At 46.5% G+C, this 17,212-nt stretch overlaps 1 protein-coding gene across 5 annotated transcripts in view; it reads left to right on the top strand.

Moving 5' to 3' along the window:
• Positions 1-17,212, top strand: part of PCDH15 (protocadherin related 15) — a 120,109-nt gene that overhangs the window by 13,065 nt on the left and 89,832 nt on the right. For 3 of the 5 annotated variants that reach the window (XM_078859804.1, XM_078859807.1, XM_078859802.1), the window contains one exon: positions 12,003-12,129. The exons of 1 other annotated variant lie outside the window; for it this stretch is intronic. The gene's annotated coding sequence lies outside the window, so the exon portion shown is untranslated. Of the gene's footprint in view, positions 1-12,002; positions 12,130-15,736; positions 15,876-17,212 lie in introns of those variants that run through there. One more of the 5 variants, XM_078859806.1, reaches the window with a different exon arrangement.

Consider the following 17,212-nt stretch of genomic DNA (forward strand, 5'->3'; position numbering starts at 1 on the left):
AGAACACCGAGAGAAGTAGAGACACATATACATATACAGCACACACAGAGAGAGGTAGCGATATTCAGATACGGCACACAGAGAGAAGTAGAGACAGATATTCAGATACAGAACATCAGAGAGAGATATTCAGATACGGCACACACAGAGAGACATAGAGACAGAGATACATATACAGCACACACAGAGAAGCAGAGAGATGCAGATATAGCGTGCGGAGAGATATAGAGAGAGATACAGACACAGTAGGCAGAGACCAACGCAGAGATATAGTACAACTCACACACAGAGAGACAAAGAAGCAGCACACACAGAGAGAGTTAGAGACGAACACTGGTGACGTGAGCCACCTAAACACGACCTAAAAAACTCAAGGTGTCCCGGATTCATGAAGAGATAGGCTGATAGGGGATGAACGAACCAGCAACTTGAATTCAAATTCCCTCCCCAAAAAAGCAATAAAGTGAACTATCTTCTAAAAATCCAATTAGTCGCTCATCCATATCGTGTCTGGATCGCTCTGCTCTTGCGTAACATCACCTTTGTTTTGTGTTTCCATCTCTCTCTCTCTCATTCGCTACAACTCTGTCTCCGTCTGTATCTTCTATCATCTCACGAGGAGTTTATTAACACAATTTGGACTCCCCAAATAATAAGTTCTGCCTCGGGCCCACCCCCCTAATCGGCCAGGACCACCTCGGGGTGCACGCACCCCCCCGGTGGTGCGAGATGCCTTTTCTGGGGGTGCGAGACGTGGCCAGATTTTTTTAGAGGGTAAATTATCGAAACATAAATTAAGCACGGTCACGGAAGTACAACTACTTTGTTTAATAAAACCTATGTATTTATTAACATTATATATATATATTTTTTACGATTCTGAAGGGGTGCAAGGCTGCAGTAAAGGTTAAGAACCACTGACCAAGACCGTCCGGGTCGCTGAAACGTCGGACAATCCAGTGCTTCCCCACTCATCACGACGCTTTCCCAAGTGTCAGTCTTTCCCGAGTGACTCCAGATGATGCTTCGTCCAGCTGTGTAGACCGGCTTCATCGTGGTCACCCTCTCCTGCGTGCCCGTGTCCTGGGGTCCGGCAGAAGGCTCGCTCTGCTCTCAGACTCAGAATCTTTATTATGACCAGAATAATCCGATGAGCTATAAAGCTCTTTTTCACAGATGTCCGGTAGGCTAAACGTGCCCAAGCCATTTCAGATGGCGGGCGTCCTCTGACGACGGAACATTAGCGCCGGTTGACCGGCTCATTGGCTCACGTGCTAAACAACTATTCAAAGTCAAAATTGTCTGCCTGTTCCGTTGAACATTGGACAGAGAGCTAAGCTGCGTTGTCAGCCCCGCCGAACCAGCAGTGTAAGGGTTGCATTCCCACCCGTAGGGATGCAGGGATTGGTCTCTTCTCAGCGAAAACCACAGAGGGATTACCGACCAAGTCAATCCTTTTGGCCGGCCATCGAACAAAGACGGTTGATCGCATCGCGCGCTTTCAGATGCCGTCTGGAACGCTCTATTTGGAAGCCACTGGAGCTATGCACTTTTAAATATTTTATATTGAAAAGGAATTTCTTTAGAACTGTTTTTTGTGTTTAATTTGTGGTCCTTCTCCCGCATCCTCCTATTACATGATTGGCTACGTACGGTGCGAAAAAAGTTCAACCTACTTACATACAAACATACGAACGTGCACCGCTGTCTGCGTCATGCCGCACGTGGGTACACACGCGCGTACACTGAGATCTCCTTCTTGAATTAGAATTGGCTCTATTAATGCAGGAATCGTTAATTTCTAAGCACGTTATGCGTTTAACAATCATCGGACGCGTGCAGTGTGCAGCGAGTTAATTTGTGTTTGAATTGAGAGTAATTTGGTTCACGCGGGCAGGCGTAGCGTGGTGGTGGGGGGGGGTTCTTACGACCCGCCACCACCACTCACCGAGTCTCAAGACTTATATAGGTCCTGCCAAATTTTCCCAGTCGGGGGCAACTATTGCTACACGTATATATATTCCAATTTAGTAATTAGCGGTGCAATTTTTTATTTATTTCAGCCGTGATGTCGGCATATAATGTCCTCCTCTTTCGAATGACGTCACTGCATATTGAAAATCCCACTTGGAAGCAGAGAGTGCCTAATATTGCTACGGTTAATACACCCGCAAGTGTGGAAGCTAGCCATGAACCTCTGCAACGAGCTGCGAATTTTCTACCGCTGGGTAATGTCACCGGCCCTTAGGGCTACGGAGCCTGATGATGGTTCCAGATGCCTTCCCCCGCCGCTTGTTTGTGATTCTCATCGCCTCTGAGTGATTCGCTCTCAGAGTGAACATAACCTGTGCACGTTCCAGATTCTCAATGATGGCTATCATGACTTGTGTAGTGGATTCAACTGAGTCGCAGACATACTCTTGGAGGCAACACATTTATTTAACAGCAGCACACGGGGTAACGGCCCCTGAACAGAATAACAACCTATGGTGGTGACCACCAGGCTGACTACACTAATTACAACGTAACTAGCTACAACGGACCAGGACCAACAGCTCAGGTCCAGGTCCACGTGTTGGGGACTTGTTGAACGTCGACGAAGGTTTCTTCCCTCTGGGGGACCCGGCTTATATTCTGGCTCCGCCCTTGGCCACGCCCACCTTCCAGAATCCTCGAGCAGGATCTGCACCCCGACCACGTGACCACCCCTATCCCCCGCTTGGGGCCCCTTGGTAGACTTAACCGGTCACGTGTCCTATCGGGTCAACCAGAGTGCCACGGCCTTGAGTAACCCCATTTCCATGGACGGCACTCCTACACCCTATCCTGTAGGGGCCGGCACTGCACGCCAAGCGTGGTGCCATCCAGCGCTATCGATCAGCGCTCGCCGAGCCCCTCTAGGGCCGGTACTGCACCCACGTCCTCGTGGTGTCCACGATGTCGTTACACCGCACGCCGTGCCTCTCTCGGGCCGGCATTGCACAGTGACATCCCGAGATGTCACTACACTTGCACCAACCGGGTGCCGGGCGGCTAGAATCACTGCTCGTATTGCAAGAGAAGTGAAAGGCATCAGGCTCGTGTCGACTTCACAGCTGCCTCCTGTGGGATTGACTGCGCGAAAACAGGTGAATCCAATCGACCTGAGGGCGATTAAATAGTAACAATGCTCACCTGATTGGTGGGAGAGGGCATTCGTTACCCAGGTTGTGGCTGAGTAATTGGCTTAGCTGATGCTGCTGCCGCTCTATAAAGTGGCTGTGGAAGCCAGAGAGGGAGAGAGAGGAAGGCAGCGAACTGTGGCTGTCTTCGCCTGCGTGTGGCTGATGTTGATGTACAAGGGTGGTCCTATTTTTTGTTTGTTATTTTGCTTACATTACATCAAACACCCATTGGTATGCAAAAATAAATATGGAATTAGATGGGAGTGACAAGACAGCTGGACCACCCTATAGAGCAGCAATTTTAATTTGGCATGGATGTGGTTGAGCCTGATTATTGTGTCAGTAGTAGCGGCGTGGTGCAGCATCGCTGTGATGATGCCCCCTTCGTGTTTGTGGATCGGATCTGTGGAAAATTAAAAACTCTCCTTGCGGTGTGAGGCTACTGTGGTCATCCAGAACAGACACATAACGACCCGATGCGCCATTCACGAACACTGTGGCTGTGTGTTGCTGCTACTGATGCTGATCATGAGGATGCTAGGTATGATGTTGGTGATGATGTTTTTTGCGAGCATGTAAGTCATAAATTCAACTGCGCAACAAATTATGTTTTGGAGCATCATGCAAAGGCACTAAAAAAACCGTTGCAACGACCAATAAGACGTGTAGCTAATGGCAGTGAAAGGAAAACAGCACCAATGCATAACACAAAATAATAGTTTGTACCTTTGTGGAGACTATCATATCTATCCTGCCACGCAAACATCATATCATGTTTTAACATGTCTTGTCAGTCACACAGCATTCTGAGAGCACACAATTCCAGAGTTTGCTTGTGCTGGACCAATACTCCTGAAATGCATTCACTCCCAGAAGGCTCTGCGGCTGAATGGATTTGGAATTTATGTATTTATTTTGTGTGTGGAGGGGCAGATATTGGAAGGAGACGCCGCGGTGGAAAGATGTTAACTACCTCGCCTGGTATACAGGAGGTTCGTGGGTTTGATCGCGACTCTGACGCCTGCTGTATATTTGGAGTTTGCATGTTCTGCCCGTGGTCGCGTGGATTTTTCTCCGGGTCTTCCGGGTTTTCCCTCCACAATTAAAACATGCGTTTAGAGTATTTGGCTGCTATAACTCTCCACGTCATAAGCCACTGCGTTGAGCTATAATTTTGCTTATTAAAAGAGCTATGTAGCTCAGTGGGCCTTACCTGATAAAATAAAACATAGTTAATAGTAATAGTTTTAAAATAACATGATTTCATGGAGGGGCGGTGGGGTAGTCTACCTGAGATGAGCGAGTGAACCGGTAATGAACGTGCCGGAGGTTTTGTCAAATCTTTGGACCTGACATGGGTGACTGCATTTGAGGACTGCTTGCCCTTCCCAAGTCATGATCATGCGTGGATTGAGCGGTAGGAACGCGTCCCTCGGGGTGTATAGAAAACTCTTTGTAACAGTACCGTTGGCGCTCGTTTCGAGCTGTAATTTACTATCGTACAGCAGCAGCTGGTGGATGTCTCATTTACCCATATTGTTGGAGGTGAAAAAATGTTTACATACAGTAATGCAAATTCGTATTTATCAAAGTGTATAATTGTTTAAAATACAGTCACACTGAGCGTAGGCCCAAAGGACCAACACATCAAGTGGCCAGAAACAAGCAGCACCATTAAAGTTATAATCGGTAACAGTTAACGCGTTTCTTGAATTAATTATGGTGCTTGGGAATAGAGACAATGGGAGGGAATGCCAAAGTGGAGCAGTGGGAGAAACAGAAGAAAGAGAGGTGAAGGGACCTGCAGTGTGGTGAGTGAGTGAGTGGGTGAGTGAGTGAGTGGGTGAGTGAGTGAGTGAGTGGGTGAGTGAGTGAGTGAGTGGGTGAGTGGGTGAGTGAGTGAGTGAGTGGGTGAGTGGGTGAGTGAGTGAGCGGGTGAGTAGGTAGGTGAATGGGTGTGTGAGTAGGTAGGTGAGTGGGTGAGTGAGTGGGTGTGTGAGTGAGTGGGTGGGTGAGTGGGTGAGTGGGTGAGCGGGTGAGTAGGTAGGTGAGTGGGTGTGTGAGTAGGTAGGTGAGTGAGTGAGTGTGTGAGTGAGTGGGTGAGTGAGTGAGTGGGTGAGTGAGCGGATGAGTAGGTAGGTGAGTGGGTGTGTGAGTGGGGAGCGATAGTGTCGCGGTTAGCACGCCGCGCTACGAACGCTGCTACCTGAGTTCCATTCCCGCTCACGGCCAACACACCAGTGACCATTATCTGAATCGGTCATGGGCCTCCCCTAGCTTGACTCAAATGAGTGCCTGGTGCGGCGTGTAAATATCGCCACTAGGGAGACAAAGGCGGCCGGGCCTGGTGCTGGCCACCCACCCCCTCGTATGCCGTGCCGCCCTCCATAGGTGCTCGCTAACAGCACTTGCCCCAACAGTTTGTCAAGGCTACACGGGGGATCTTTGTATTTTTGTGAGTGGGTGGGTGTGTTGTTGTATTGGTGGATCACTGTGTGGATGAGACGAAACAGCCAGTGCCTGGTAATTATATCTTTGTTTCAAGCTGACTACATGTATCATATTTTGAACTGACATTTTTAATGTTTCAAGGGTACATAACATCTCATCCCAGAATGTGTCTTGGGTTTAGCCATTATTAATCTCAAGTGATTCATGGGTGTGCATACATAAGTATACAATATATTGTTGCACATCCGAAGTCTTTTCAAGCATCCACCGGTATTGCAAAACTATTTAAATAACCCACTGATGTCACCCGTGACTAGGAATCAAACCCAGGTTCGCATTTTTTGATAGCGTGGTGCGTGCTAATTAGGCTTCCCACCTCTACGGGCTTGAGATGGACAGCCCGGGAATTGGCATCCTTGTCCAGGTTGCAGGAATTCATTTGTACCGACATCTGATGGCACTGCGTTGAACTTCATCACGGTAGAACTGCACACTTCTGATTGACCTATGCTGACGGAGAAAACGCGTCCGGGTTTGATCTACAGCGTAAACTGTGGCTCCGCCACTGATTGATCAATGATGGGGAATGGCTCTTGAGGCGTAATTGGGCACTCAGGTGGAGACTGTTCTAACGGTGTGGCGAGCAGACATGTGCAGGAGAGACACTCCAAACGCAGCATCACCGACCCATTTGTGTCATTTTGAAGACAGGTTCTGCAGTCGTCGAGTCCCCGGCAGCTACAGCAGCAAGCAAAAACCAAGTCTCTGAGCAGCCGATACCAGGCACAGCTTCGAGTTGTAATTGTAACGTCTGCACTGTTTGGGGAATTAGTCAGGACAAACAGCTCATGGTAGCAGGTGCACAATGTAAGTGACAGGCTTAATACGGTTCTGCGCTGAATGAGAATTAATCTCGTGGGCTTCGTGCAAGGTGGCGATAATGAAGTGGGTATTATTAGTAAGGCAAGGCCGTCGCTATGTGTATGAATAGATGTTTAAAACATTACTCATGGTGGTGCGGAAGCGTTGCGCGCACTTTTTAACAATCTTAGGTAAAAGGAACGGGGATTGATGCGTTTTTTTTACGTCCACCAAATGCAGTGCTGAGAATTGTTGAAGTGCTCGATAAAATATTAGGCTGAGGAGGATTTACTGTGCTCTCCAAGTAATGGTGTAAGTCCCACGAGTAAGATGTGCTTACGTTGTGCATGTTGCGTCTGAACGCTTTGCAGCGGTGGAGGGGAGCCTCAATTAGGCCGAATACCCACATCTGACCGTGGCAAGGAAGTGTTGTAGGTTTAAACAGGAAGATAAGCTTGTAATGGGTAGGGAACATTGGCGGACGGAGAAGGCAGGGCATGCAGACAGGCATCCAGAGGATGGAAACCAGGAGGGAACACCTGAACTCCAATGGCGGGAGACTGCAAATGTGGACCTCGGAAGTTGAGTCAATTTTACAACAATTGCGATGGCCAGCAGATGGTGAGGTGTGGTGGCATGAACAGCATTGAGCCTGATGACCTCTCCACCTTGACTCTGAGGGAAGTCAACCTTAGTACTAAGACATATGATGAGACTACAAAAGAGCGTTTGGCCTATCACAACTCCTAAGGGCCAAAACGTCACGAGGCCAGCAACAAACTGCACTATCGACGTTGGAATAGATAAGTGTTGACACGTTTCCCGAATTCAGCAAAGTTACAAAAGCTTGGGAAGAGACGATAGGGGAGAATACCAGAAATCCCAAAGAAACACAAGAAGCAAGTGACATGTTTGGATTTACAGTGCGACGAGAGAACGGTACGGATGTCCTGCAATGTGGAAGCGGAGGCCGCGGTGAGTGGCCGCACATTCGCAGGATGGAGGGTCAGAATGAGACCTGAGGGTCAACAACCGAGGGAAGGCTCAACCGTAGGGTTGGATACTGTGAGTGGACCTTGCTGATAGTGTGGACTATAACAGCTGCCAGGTCTGGCAGCAATAAAGCATCGGTAGTGAAGTATGGAGGCACCAATGAGATTGGGCTGTGGTGACCTCTTCACCGTGATATCGACTGCATTGTAATTAACATTCAGGCGCTCGGCTGTGTTGATTTTGTTGATCAAGATCAGTTTTGCGAAAAGCACTGCATTCTGAACTCGTCTGCATATTTATTTCATCCGTTTGATCCCCATCTCAGTTCAATAGATACTAAGGTCTACACATTCTGCTGGGCTTCCACCGTTATCTTTACAAACGCAACTGTGAACAGAAAAAAACCCATCGGCTCCGAAAATATATGCAAATATTTTCATGACTGTTTTTTTTTTATTACATTTCAAAAACAAAGAAAGCTCTAAACGTTGTTTATGTCTTCCAGGGCTTTCAATAAGAAATTCTGCATTAACCTTGACTTAAATCCTGAATGGCCATGCACATTTGCTATGAGGTAGCCTTTTATGCAGTGCACAGCAGCAGAGGCACATCATGCTTCTTCATGTTTCATTCACAGGATTGGGGGGAAAAGGCCAAATCCGCTGATGAAATGTCACGTTAATGTGTGGCGCTGAGATCCAAGGTCTCCATTGCAGGCAGCCGCCATCATTAAACAGAGTTCTCATATCTTGAGATACGTAAAAACGACTTATTCGTTGAGCACGGACAGATGATAGAAGGAATCGAATTTGTCTGCTTGTTTATTTTGATACCGGTATTCTCCACAACAATGGTCATGCTTATGTTTTTGTTATGTATTGTATAGTTTTTCTGTTGAACTTTGACCCCGTATCTAACAGAGAGGGTACTTGCCTACACGCGTGTGGCAGTTCTCAAGCATTAGTTTGAAGCTAGCCTGTCTCAGGGTCAGAATCTTTATTTATCGTGGAGAAATCTGATGAGCTATGAAGCTATTTTTCACAGATGTTCAGTAGGGGTGGTCAGAAAGTTACAACAACACACAAATTGCTGATGGGACACTGAATGTCGATTCTGGTTGAAAATGTTGCCTTGCGTTGAACCAATGTTGTTGAAATTATGCACTCCCAGTAGGCCATGTTGTCGATGGTCAGGTGTTAAAACACTTTTATACGTTTATGTGGAGGGGCAGGCGTGTGACGGAGGCCAACTGTCTGCTCGTTTAAATGTTTTGTTCAAATGTGTAGCGAGTTGATGGTCCGATTGCCAAAGGGGTGCACGGAAAAAAAATCCATCGCATTAAAATTGTTTTTTGCATTTAATGTAGCGAAATTTAAGCTCTGAGAATGAAACAAAAAAACGAATATCGATTTGACTGTAATGCAGCAAAACAGACTCTGGGCGGAGCCGTGCGGGGAGTCGCAGCTCCTCCTGCCTTGGGGGTAGAGACGTCCGCTGAGCATTCTCTTCCGCAGGCGATTGGAGAAGACACGGCGAGATTCGCTCCGAGAAATTTCCGATGTCATTCGTCATCTCGTGGCAGAATGGCAATGGCGTGTTTGGAATACATTGGGGAATACATTGGGGACATGTATTTCTTTTTTTACCTGAAGAGGCCAAAAAAAACAAAAAACCCTGTTACAATATCGGTTGATATCCCAATATTCGCGTGAGCAACTGAATATTCTCAATGTATAATTAATATAGCTGAGATTTGCAACATCCAATTAAATATCTTTAGCGATATCGGTTGCTATTCAATCAATGATTTATCTGAATATGGTTAAAAAATTAAAGGTAAACATTTTGCCAGCTTGAATAAAAATCCATGTTTTTACATTTGTCTGATATTCGAGACCTATTTGCAAAAGCAATGTAGCATGCATACGTCTATAGACCCGAAACAAATATTTTTAGTAACGTTTTTTTTCAAAGTAATATAATCAATAATCACTTGTGACGTTAATTTAATTGTTGAAAATAGTGGCTTTATACCAACACAACGTATAATGCTGTGCATAACGAGAATCAAATTATCTCCTGCTCAAATCAGCACTGAGACGGCGATTAACTCCCGTGTACAGCCCTGAACCAACGCTATGATTTCCGCAAGTCCATGGGACAACCACTGTTGACTTCTGCGCAAAGTGTTATTTATTTTGTCGACCGCAGAGGGATGATGGGCTGAGTCAACCCCCCATCCAGGGCTTGAACTCGCACGCTTCCCATTGTTTACTCAACCGCTGAGCCACCGGGTGCTACATAAATGTTTAAATATAGTCACGTATACAGTGTATTCAACATATGTGTAGTACAGTGTTTGTGTTAGATTTAAAACTCATTTCTTTAGAACAGATTTTTGTGCTTAGTCTGTTGCCCTTCCCCCGCACTTCCGATGAGCACGGCTGGTGGCTGGCTGCCTACGGTGCGAAATGAATACTCTTAGGTTTTTCGGTAAAAAATAAGTTTCACGTGTGTACATATATAACAAAAACACGTTTCTGTGTGTTGTTTGAAACACACATAACACGAACATTTACGGCTATCGCCTTGCGAACTTTCTGTTTTCCATCGGCATTTGTTCAACTGACATTCTGCCCTGACTTTTTTTTTACTTTCTGAATTTCATTATCGAGAGTGAGTGCTGTAAACAGTGCCGCTGTGGGCTGCCAAATCACTGAATTCGGGAAACTCACTGCGATTGTCGCTCTCTTCCCTGAAAATGTAGGACAGGGGTAATAATACACTCGCTTGCAGGCCTGTGTGGGGTAATTGCAATTGTGCCTGTTTAGCCAAGAGAGCCTCGCGACTTTCAAGAGGGTCCTGCCAAGTGTTTCCCCCAGAAAGTAAATTGTCTGAACTCGCCGAGTCTTAAGCACCCGATTTGGCGCGCGGCTTTGTTGATATCGCATCGGAGAGGCAGACCCCCCCCCACTCATCTGCCCCGTCTCACTGCCTCGCGTGCAACATTCTTTTACTCGTGAAATACTACGTCCTCTTTGAGCTCCCATTATGAAGTAATTTCTCTTGTGTTTACACGCCAGCTCCGTGTAGACTCTGGCGTCATGGGGGGTAATTGATAAGCATACGGTGATATCTTCACGATAAGCAGCTTATGTTTACGCAGTAAATCAGGTCATTTAATGTCACTGAGTAAAGTCACCTCTGAATAATCTGCGTCTAAATAAAGACTGACGACCGTCAGTTGTATGCGGGCCCATATGTGTATAGATAGACATGGGAATAAGATTGCTGCATGTCTGGGTTTGACCCAGACATTGAGACTGTGCACCTATGCCTGGGCTTTTATAGACCTAGACTGGTTGAGAACTATGCTTGGGTTTGGTCTATATGGAAGAAAAAAAAATGTGTCAATTCTACTCGTAAAGCAAACATAGTTTCAAGTTTCAGATGGATTGTGTTTACCCAAGGTGAGAACTCAAGAGCCATGAATTCGCAAGAGTAACATGGGTCACCAAAAGGACAAACGCAATAACATAAAAACAAATATTGTAGAAATGATGTAAATTGCAATCGTATCAAAAACAAACAAGCATATTTGTTTTACTATTTCAACATTTTTTTTATTTTACCAGTTAAGGCCCACTGAGCTGTACAGCTATTTTTAAGAATCGACCTGGCCACAAATGATAGCCCAGCAAAGTGGCTTATCATGTGGAAATTTATAGCAGCCAAATACTCTAAACGCGTGTTGATTCTAAATGTCGAGGGAAAACCCGGAGGATATGGAGAAAAATCCTCGCAACCACAGGTAAAGAGACATGCAAACTCCAAATATACAGCAGGCGTCAGGGTCGAGATCGAACCCACGACCTCCTGTATACCAGGCGAGGTAGTTAACATCTCGCCAGAGGAAAAAATATAAATTTTGCAGAAGAAATCAAACGGCACATACATACGTATAAATGTTAATACATTACTCGTAACAAAGTCGACTCAGGCAAATTACTTTCAAAAGTAATTGTAACATTCATAGTAAATTCATAGTCAAGTATCTGGTGATTTTTATTGCACGAGTGTGTGTAGTCACGCAAGGATGTGTGGTCAAACACGTTCTTGTGTAGTGAGTGGTGGTCTAGCGGTTCGATTCCTGCTCACGGCTAACACCGGTGACGATTATCTGAACCGGTCCTGGGCCTCCTTTAGGTCGACTCAGCCTCAAACGAGCCACTCCCCAGAGAAAGGCAATCGGGCGTGGTGCTGGCCACCCACCCCCTCGTGTGCCGTTCCGGCCTTCATAGGTGCTCTCTAACAGCACTTGCCCCTACAGTCTGGAAAGGCTATACGGGGGATCGTTGTCTTTGTGTACCTAGGCTCACAAAAGCCCCTCGTCCTACATGTTACACTGTCCTGTACAACAGTCTTAAATCTGCTACTCCTTGCTTTTTTTCCTCTTGGGTCGGCTGATTCTCTGTACCCTATTGACTCCATGTGAGATACTAACAATGCCTTATCACTTGCCGGTGCACGCAGGTGTCTCGGAGTATTCATTTCTACGCACTCAGCATTCGCTCTTGGTCGCGTGCTGAAATGGCGTAGTGGATCTCGATGCCTGCTTTTGGCTGCCACTCAAGGCACCTCTCCCCCGGGAACTTGATAGGTAAGATGATTCGCGCCTCAAACGAGTGCATCGTAATAATGCTGTTTTATTATAACCTGTAGAGTCATTCATGCAAATTGCATCTCTCAAATTGCTGGTGTGTATTTTAATGCAAAACAATGTAGAATCCCATCTTTGCTGAGAAAGGCTGCACAATAATGCATTTGTCGTGAAATATTAGATGACCTGACTTAAAGCTTTCGTGACTGCAGGAATTCATATTCTTTGGTTATTTCGGTAAAGTCACGTAAATAGAAAAATAAAAATAAAGTGAATAAAAAAGTTATAAAAATAAAATAAGCATAATAAAAAACAAAACAAAAACATTAATGTATACTGTAGCCTGGTTCTTAACCTCGCTGAGTGTACTGGCAGTCTATACTGTAGACTGTAGCCTGGTTTTTAAGCTTGGTGAGCGTATTGGCATTCTGTAATGTAGACTGTAGCAATGGTTATTAAACTGAGTTATCGTCCTGGCAGTCTATAATGTAGACTATTTTTATCTTTATTTTTTTATTACTGAAAGAATCAGAATAAATCTACATTATAGACTGCCAGTACGCCCACTCAGGTTAAGAACCAGGCTACAGTCTATATTTAGTTTATTATTATTTTATTTTTATTTTTATCATTTTTATTTACTTTCTTTTTATTATTATTTTTCTTCTATCTACGTGACTTTACCGAAAGAACCAAAGAATATCAGATGACCTCCTTTACTCATCTTGAGAACCACTATGACTATCATCTTCATCGTTATCATTCTCTTCAACATCGCCTTCATTGTCATCATCTGTAAATCGATTCTTTCAAATTCACAAAGCAGCGTTCGGCCAGGGCCCCCTTGCGGAATGGATGGAGCTCCGTTCCGAAATTCTACTAAAGCCTCACAGCCCATCAGTGGCCAGGGGAGCGTTGATGGCATCGGGGCCACGCGTGCCAGTGTTGGCACGCGTGGCCCCGATGACGGACCGAGCCGGCCAACCAGACTCCTTCTCGTGCACAAACACAGACCGGTTTATCTCGGCCACATGTTGTTTTCGCCAACGTACTCGTAGCGTGCTGCCAGTCAGCCAAAGTAAAATAAAAAATAAAGTGAAAGTACCCATCGTTGAACGAAGGTCCTCTCCCCACCCCAACGCCCCCATCTCACGCGTGACAACCCCCAGTCGACCCCCCCCCCACCCTCGCATGCCCCCCACGCACCCCTCTAATTGTGTGCCCCTTCCCCTCTGCGCGCTGGGCGGCACGTGGCCAGCCAACAAAACTTTTTGTTCTCTCTAATATAGTACATACAGTTTATGGTGAAAGTTGAGCCCAGGCCTTGCCCCGTCGGGCGATCACAATCGTTCCCTCCACGGGGAAACACATCAAACGCCTCCCCCGTCGTCTTATCCGTAAATCACGTTATCCGCCGGGGCCAGTGGATCTGTGATTTTTCCCATTATCATCGGAACCCCGGGGATTCGCAGGTAAGATTGTAGAGGGGTGAGACAAATGTTTGGTCATGACCATGAGAGCAGCTGTAATAGAACTGAGCTGAATCTTGCCTCGTTTGCAGACAACGGGAAGACAAGGTCTCCTGCAACGTGCACTTGACCACAGATTGTGAATAAAAGCAATGTCAATGCATTGTGGGCGATATCCCATTTTTATTTTAGAGTGAAATTCTTCTAATTCGTTGTGCTCATTAATTTCGCAATCCATGTTGAGGACTCGGTTTAGCAGACTGTGTCATCTCATCCACACTGTGTTCAAACATCACACTGCCAGTCACAGCTCCTCTCTTTCTGCTTCTTCCCACGCACTGCTGCTCCACTTTGGAATTCCCTTCTATCGTCTCTTTTCCCAAGCTCTCATAATAGCCCTGCTCAATTCAAGAAATGTGTTACACTCCTTATCTGTTGAAACTTTGGCAGTGCTGTTTGCCGCTGGCCATTTGGCGTTTTGAGCCTGTGCCCAGCAGCTGTGTTTAGAAAATGAAAGGTAACCCTAACCCTCAGGGTCCACAGGGATTCATTGGCACACCGATTGATGGGTTGTAGACGCGAAGCAACAACTACCATTTCACATTCAGGTGGTCAAGTCAGATAACCGCGTCAGGATCAGCGGAGTGTATCGCTGTGTTGTCACCTTAGTATTTGTGGATCGGGCATTGTGTTGTTAAACATTGTACGGTCTGAGCTGGATGACCACAGTCGCACACTGGAGAGTTTTTTTTTTATATTCCATTTGTGCAAAAAGTATGTCATGGTTTGTGCGGATGCGGTTTAAGGCGGACCATGAGCTTCGTGGAAGATCAAACCTAGCGATCTTCTGTGTTGGGTCTTTCAAAAGGTGTTTGTTGTGGGAATTATTTTGAACTCCATTCAGCTGTCCGAGCTTTGTCAGGATTGAACTCGCATTGTTGAAGGTGAAGCGAATGGTCCAAACGGGCTTCCGTGCCTTCAAGCGATGACGAGGGACGTTACTGAGGTCCTGGTGAACTCGAAGGCGACTGTTTCCCCGAGTAATGAAAATAAGAATATATGGTCAGTTACTGCAATACATTTTTTAAAAAATGTCCCACTTGTAACTAGTTATTCTCGTCTGAACAACTTGTTTACAGATTAATTGCTAGATCTTTACCATTTATTGACCAAGTGGTTGGCTTGAAATAATGTTGAAGGGTGGATTTTAATCTTTCAATTAGGCAATTTCACACACGAATGTACACTAAATATCACCACATATACAATGGTTACACATTTCAAGAGCAGTTTAATTCGTCGAAAAGCGACGCATTTGGGAAAGGGACGTATTTGGCTTTTTTGTGCCTTATATTTTCCACAACGATGCTAATTATTTTGTGTTACGTACCAGTGTTGCATCGAACGATGGCCCATATATATCAGAGAGGGATTCTGTACAGAATGCTATTCATATACCGTCTGGACCAATCACAGACGCCCAAACCGAATTGCGGGACTAAAACCGACACTTGCATATCATTTCTCAACGGAAAAAAAACCCCACAAAGTGCACATTTTACGTGCGAGTCGTCTCCAGTTAAGCCCACACCGGTTACATTTGTGCAATCCCAATTGGGAACCCAAAGGGGAAATATTTCGAATTTGCCAAATTTGGACCAGAACGCCAGAACGCAATGGCCTACTCATTTCGAACGCTGCCGCGTGATTTCTAACGTTCACTGGTCAACTGTCAGCGCAGCATTAACTATGGCGGCTTGCTGGGGTCGAACCGGAACCTCCGCCGGTGTCTCACGGCGCTCATCGTGTGCCGCCGGTTCAGCAGCAGCAGCAGCACCGGGAGCTCGAGCGCGCGCGTCATCTGCGAGGCGCAGTCGCCCCTCGGCCCACGGTCGCCTCTCCCTCCGCTCCGCTCCCGCATCTCGCTCCGCTGCTTCCAGTGGCACTGCATTATTCATTGATGTCTACAGTTACAGAAATGTAATTATCAGAGTGGGCGCAGCCTCTCGCTCGCGCGGGTTCATCCTGCGGTGCTGTAATCCGAGCCGCGTGGGGGTGGAGGTGGTGGCGGCGGTGGGGATGGGCGCGGGGATAATTATTCACGGCACTTTGGACGACACGCGCGCCTAATCCGCTTACAGCCCCGAGCGGCAGCATTGGGGGGGTCACGTCGCAGACAGCCATGGGCCGCGCTGTGGCGGCGTGAGTGGTCGGTGATGCCTCGCGCGTGTTGCCCTACGCCGCCGCCGCCGCTGCCACCGCAGAGCGACCTTTGAGGTGAGCCCGAGGCGCGCCATGGGTTGCCCAAGCGTTTTCACGCGATTCCACATCGGACTCAGGGCGGTCTTCTTCGCCGCACCCAGAGCAGTGGGCCCTCTCTGTACGGTGATGTCAAACCGTTGCTCTGAATTACGGTGCCGTGGGAAATTATTTTTTTCGGGGGGTGCGGGGGGTGTTTTTGTTGATTAATGAGTTAAGTGTTTGAACGGGAAAATCGCTTGAGATGGAGCATCTCGTTTGCGAGGGTGTTACATATTGTATTTGTTGAACTTCTTTCGCACCGCACGGAGCCAACCGTGTTTGCGTATTAACACATATACGCGTGCACGCATGCGCTCGCTCATCCACTCACTCGCAAACACGCACATTGACCCACACACTCGCACACAAACCTAACGAAGACGTACGCTCACCTACCCACCCGCTCACTCACTCGCCCACCTACACTTTACACGTACACCCGCACACGTAGCAAACATTATATAAACATTGTAAATCTATAACTGACACGGTATGCAATTGCGCAATGAATATCACACCAAGTCAAAATCATTAAGTCTGTACGGAATTTACCCAAGCGGCACAATCGCAAAGTCGTGTGTGCTTTTGTTAGGCAGAAAACTTTATTCTGTTTAACCTTTGCAGTTATCCTTTGAATATGTTTAGCATCACATTTCTCGTGCATTTCCTTCAACCGCTGACACAATTGTAGTTCAGAGCAGACTAATTATGACGCGGTGTCACTGAAGTGATGCATTAAGCACTGCAGTGTGGATTCACAGGTTTGATGGGCAATAATTAAATGTTGACGGCCATATACCATATGTTTGAGACGTCACATAACCAATTAACTTGGTAACGTTTCAACTTCAGGTCTGCACGCGATTCGTGTGCCCCTGAGTTGACTGCGCAGATTATAAGAAATATAATAAATGAAGTGGATAAATGGCTTCTCGTACCATCTGTCGCAGGCTGCTTCTGCCCGTTGCGTTGAGGGCCTTACAGTGTTGGCATCGGACAGCCACCGATTGGATGCTGTTCGAAAGTTATAAAACTGCAAATTGGATTAACACGGAGAAATGCACAACCGCATGTCACGTACACCCTTTGTGCTTTACAAATGTGTTCTCATCGACTCCACGGTCCATATGAAAGTGCCAATGATGCGTGGTTTAATCGTTATTTAGATCTGCCGGTCAGGTGTTTCAGAGGTAGAGCGAGTGGCTCGCAATCCAAAGGTTGTGAGTTTAAATCCGGGTTGGGGTTGGCTCAACCTACCATCCCTCTGGGGTCGATAAAATTGCCACCACTTTGTGGGCAAGTCAAGAGTAGCT

Source organism: Lampetra fluviatilis, chromosome 9 (genome assembly GCF_964198595.1).
Source record: "Lampetra fluviatilis chromosome 9, kcLamFluv1.1, whole genome shotgun sequence".
NCBI classification, from domain to species: Eukaryota; Metazoa; Chordata; class Hyperoartia; order Petromyzontiformes; family Petromyzontidae; genus Lampetra; species Lampetra fluviatilis.